This window comes from Merops nubicus, unplaced genomic scaffold (assembly GCF_000691845.1).
Source record: "Merops nubicus isolate BGI_N331 unplaced genomic scaffold, ASM69184v1 scaffold796, whole genome shotgun sequence".
In the NCBI taxonomy this organism is placed as follows: domain Eukaryota; kingdom Metazoa; phylum Chordata; class Aves; order Coraciiformes; family Meropidae; genus Merops; species Merops nubicus.
In genome coordinates, this window is record NW_008615374.1 from 22,881 (window position 1) to 28,600 (window position 5,720).

Here is a 5,720-nt window from a genome sequence, read left to right on the forward strand (position 1 = left end):
GAATAAAGGCAGCTGCTGCTCCTGTTTCAGACTGAGATGCAAGACTCTAAAATATTTTAAAAGGGAAACTTCCATACATTTAGAATTATGTACCAGTTTTCTTCTCTTCCTGATGGAAGGAAACACCATGGAAGAGATCTGATGTGAGTTTGAGGGATCATTGAGAGATTATCAACTGAAATACTGAAAACTTACATGTACCCTTACATTCCCACTTGTCCAGAATGCTCCATGTAAGTACTTGTGAGTAAAAGTGAGCATACACTTAATACCTTACAAAGTCAAGTCCTTGGCTATTATGGGCTGGAAAACCGAGCCTTTGATGATGGAAGTGGATAATGGACGAGTTCTTACACATCTGTATGAGTTATAGAGCAGATTTTCTCTGTCATGATGAGGAACACCTCAACAACCTATTTCCAAAGCATACCTGCACACTGAACAGGCACATGCAGGGTGGTGATAGATTTCTAATGCTGTCACTGTGAGTAAAACATTTTGAACAAATAATATTTAGATATTTTGGTCTATCTACTGAACCAGAAGAGGAAAGAGCCAGAAAATTAAGCAAAAAATACACCAGTGGCCATATCAAAGAATTCTGGTGACTTATAGATTAGTGTCTTATGGGTGGTGTCAGGCATGGATTCTCCACACCCTATCCATCAGGCTACCAGAAGGATTTCTCTACTTTGTCAAGCTACTGACTTCTGTGAAACATGGAAGACTCTATCCTGCTTTCAGGGTTGACCAGTCAGAAGTTATTTCTATGACAGACACAGATAGTTCACATGCTCTGATCAGGAAGTCCTCTGAAATTAGGTAAATGATAAATAAAGTTATGGGTCTGAAGTAAACAATAAGCAGCATTTTGAAAATGTCAGAGTGAAATGGCATGACATTTAAAAAAATTACAATAACTACAGCCTCAGAATACATTAAATATGTTAAGCTGAGCCCTTATTTAAAAATAAATATTTTTTTAAATATCATATTAAAAAAGGCAAACTACCAAGAAAATGGCACTGTCCAGCTCTCAGCAAACTGTCTGCCTTACCCTGGAAAATGATAAAAGAAAAAGACAGCTCATGCAGTAACAGAAAACCTGGAAGAGAACAAAAAAATACCACAAAAGAGATTAATGTATTGGAAGATTTGAAGTAGTGGATGATCCTTTGATGTGACTTACTGCTTGGGTTGTTTGGGTTTTTTTTTCCTTTTTATTAGGGGCTGGATGGAATCTATACCAGAAAGGGTTCAGGGTTGAGTTTTCTATTCAGAAAAGACAACTTTTCCTAGTAGAAGGATACAAAATTTCAAAGCAGTGACCTCTTCACTGCTTTGAAATTTTAAAATGCTAAAAATCTCTTCGTCTTCTCAATGCTCACACTTCCCCACAGCTATGCTTCCCAGGCAGAAAGCAGCATAATACCTAACTAAGCACAAGCTCTTCTGTTCATTAACTGATTGCCCTTCATACAGCTACTGGAGCTAGAAAACTGCCTGTATGTTACTACAAAACCTGAACCCTCCTACAAGATAGTGATTACCAGAGGTGGCAGGAACAAGAGCACTGGAAAGAAATGAGAGTCTGTGTTTCTTCTATCCATTCTCCACGGTACTCATGTCAAACTCCTCTTCCAGGACAACTGTAATTGATTAATTAACTCAGTAATAACAGCTTCACTAGCTCTAACAAAACTTCTGGCAGAGACAGAGATGTGATCATCCCACTCTGGTCGGTGCTTGTCAGGCTGCACCTGGAGTACCATTTCAAATTCAGGTCCTCACAATTCAAGAAATACATAGACAGACTGGTAAGGGTCCAAAGGCTGGCCACAAAGATAACCACAAAGGGCTGGAGAACCTGCCCTATGAGGACAGATTGAAGGAGTTAGATCTCTTTTCCCTGGAGATGAGAAGGCCCTGAGGAACCTCATCTCAGCATTCCAGTACTTAAAGGGTGGCTACAAATAAGACAAAGGCTCTCTCTTCACAAGGAGCCACATGGAGAAAACAAGGTGCAATGCATACAAGTTACGTCAGGAGACATTTCATCTCAATAGACCAGAAACTTCCAAAGAGGGTTTTGCATAACCCATCATAGATACATCATGATGAGATGAACTGCCTTTTAGAGATGCCCACTAACTGGAAGAGAAACTAAAAGGAATCTGGTTCAATATCTTTCGACTTTTAGATGCCCCAATGGGAGTCTAAATACCATAGTGTCAAGCACATGAAAGCAGAATGTGTCCCTCTATTAATGCTTAAAATAAAGCCATTGATGATGGGCATTTGCTTTGTCTAAATGTTGCCTTATTGCCTGTGGCTGAGGTTCAGACCTATGCAAATGTCCAGAACTTCTTTGGTTGAGGACTCACAATACAGCATATAATCCCAACCAAAATTCCCAATAGTTTCCAAAAAAGAGTCCTCCAAGGGGAACAATATTTTAGAAAACAATATAGTGCTATTTAAATATTTTACTTCAAACAATGCGGGGTATCTCACTGAACCCTGTCAACAAGTTTTGGAAGGATGACAAGAATGTGCCCAGCAGTTGCAGCATTTCACATGTAACCTTGTGTCTGACTGACTTTTATTAGCAGGCTGGAATCAGTTCCTGGATTGATGCTTGGATATTCTGGATTGCTTCCCTAAATCAGCTAGTATTTCAGGACTGCATAAAAGCTCTGGTATTAGTGGGCTTTGCACTACACTCTGGAGAATCAAACATCTCACATGTAGCAACCGCTACAACTAACAGGCAACAATGTGTATGTGGGATCACAGGAGCTCTTTCAAGTAAATTGGAGCAGTCTAAGACATGGATGTCCCCAGATGCTCATTTCTGTCCTTGAACCTGAGGTCACAGCCACTACAGGACAACAATGGGATGGAGGGTCGATACACTTTAGCGCACACTCACCCAATTAAACGTATGCATTTAATTTGAATGGTCTTCAGCAGCGACTTAACCTAAAGGGGGCCTACAAGAAAACTGGAGAGGAACTCACAAGGTCATATAGTGAGAGGATAAGGGGTAATGGCGTTAAACTGAAAGAGGGTAGATTTAGATTGGATGTAAGGAAGAAGTTCTTCATTATGAGGGTGGTGAGACCCTGCAAGAGGTTTTCCAGAGAAATGGTGGATGCCCCTTCCCTGGAAGTGTTCAAGGCCAGGTTGGATGAGGCTTTGAAGGTCCCTTCAAACCCAAAACTTTCTGTAACTCTATGATTCTATAAACATCACTGCAATAGATCAGGTATGTCAGTGTTCTCTAATAAAGTCTTATGTTAGTCAGGAAATACTTTACAGCTGAAAGGGTTTGTTCCTGGAGCCAAAAGCTGCTACAAAGGGTGAAGGTGAAGCCTGACAGCAACACATCCTAGTATCATCATTTGGAGGATGTGAACAGCACTCAGTAGGGTATGTGATCTGGGAGCAGCATGCACAGACACCCATTCTCCCCTGGACTTTTCAGTAATAAACAACTGTGGTTTGGAAAAAATATGTAATATTTTCAAATCCCACTGCTGTTTCCAAAGTAATCATGCCTCTACTGCTGTAAAGCCCATCAGACTGAGCCTTAAAACTGTAGAGAGCCACATGTAAGGAGCACCTTATTGTTCAATGGAATTATTGCACAAATTCTGTCAAGACAGTTTCATATGCACAAAGATGTATTAGGGTGGTCCGTGGCTGGTGGCATATATCAGTTACAAGAGTGCAAGTTATTCCTCAGACAAAATAAAATCTGAAAGAGAGAAAAGGAAGGGAGAAAAGAAAAGAATGGAGAGGAGAGAGGGGAAAGAGGGAAGGAAAAAGAGGGGAAATGGAAAGAAGAGGAGGAGGACGAGGAGGAGGACAAGGAGGAGAAGGGGAAGGGGAAGGAGAAGGAGAAGGAGAAGGAGAAGGAGAAGGAGAAGGAGAAGGAGAAGGAGAAGAAGGGAGGAAAGGGAGTTTGCCCCCCAGTAGCCAGCCAGGAAGAGCAAAGAGCAGCAACAATCCTCATCTAGATGCTCTCTCCAGTGCAACAGGTAGCAATACTGAAGATGTCAAGTGGGATGATTTCCATTATGCTTTTCCCCTCAATGCTTTCCATTGTGATTTGCTTAAAGTTCCTGGTACTTGCTTCAGTTAATGATGCTGTTAGCACTGATTGGAATACACTAATTAAGTGTAAGTGGTGCATTTTGATTGGCTATTAAGTTCCTGTGTGCAACTATTATTGGATAAAATTTACCCCATATTTAAATGACTGCTATTTACTTCACTACACTCTGTGTTTGCTTTTTTCTCTGTTGTAAGCTAAAACAAGCAAAACAAGAGACGAGAGGAGGAAAAGGGTGCAATTCTCATGCCAGGGGTAGTCACCTCCCATGAGAACCCTAACAACAGTACAGAAGTTTGCAGGCACAGGGTCATGAGACCAAAGGCACCAGCATTACACGTGGGGAAAATACTGTCACAGTGACTGGAGAAATAGTGCTATGGCACCTCAGGGCGAGGAGGGGAGAGGTTGCATCAGTAAGGCTGAGATAAGAAGGCACTATACATCAGTGCTGTGATGCTGGCCATCTTCAAAGCAGAACAGGATTAGCAGAGACAAGATTGCATTGCAATTTCTTATATGAGAAAGTCTCACCTAATAGCATGAACACAGCCCTGGAATACAAATGTAGGCAGCAAACAGACCTGAACCAAGTCTTTTCTTCTTTGATGGTTGAAAAACCAAACAAGAAAAAAGTAATAATAAATTAACTGACTGGCACACATCAGTGGAGTGCTGCAGATTAAACAGTGTATATGAGAAGCAATAATTAATATTTATAAAGAATCTCAGCAGCAGCTGCCAAAGGATGAAGGGAATCTTCAGAAAATTTCAGACTAGCTATAAAACAAGTTAGGGTTATGAACATGACAAGTTTGCATATGAAAGAAAAATATATCAATTTACTGAAGGTCTTGTAATATATGTTCCTTCACAGTTCCAGTATTCCTACACTGAGGGAGAGAAGACTTCTTTTAAATAAGCTATTGCGCCGAGGTCTGACAAGCTTTGGTGACTTGGGAAATCTATACTGGGAGTCGTTAGTCAAGTCCTGCAGAATATATCAAAAAGTTCAGCTAAAATTTAGTCAAAATGAGTCCACAGACAAAGCTTTCAAAAGAAAAATTACTCTGGCAGTAAAAAAAAAATTTTAAAATTGTGCGTCTTTCCTACAGAACTGCTTCTTATTACAGACACAGTCACTGAGTATACTTAGATGAGTCTCCCACAAGATAAGCAGCAGAGGGAATAGTCCTCTCTATAAATTGTTCCATGTAGTAAATTTTATATGTAGAATTTTTATAAACTGAAAGTGCCTAAAAGTTTTTGTTGTGTGAAATGCAGTGGGGAAAAAAAAATGTTCTGGTGTAAAAGTCTGTAAGAGAGTGACAAAGGAAAACAGCTAACACCAAAGCTGAAGAAGGGGTCACTTCCTCTCACTGTCAGCAGCAGTGTGCATCCATGCTGATGTGTGCCTACACTGAGTCTCAGGGGCCCTTTTATTCCTAAGAAATTCACTTCTGTGTAAAAGGCTGTCACTTGTCCTACATAAAACTTCCATTTTCATTTGAACTTGTCAGAACAACAATAACAGGCCAGAAGTCATGCATATACTTTTCACCTTGGAAACAAGCAAAGACCATTGACAGAAAAATGTGGTTTT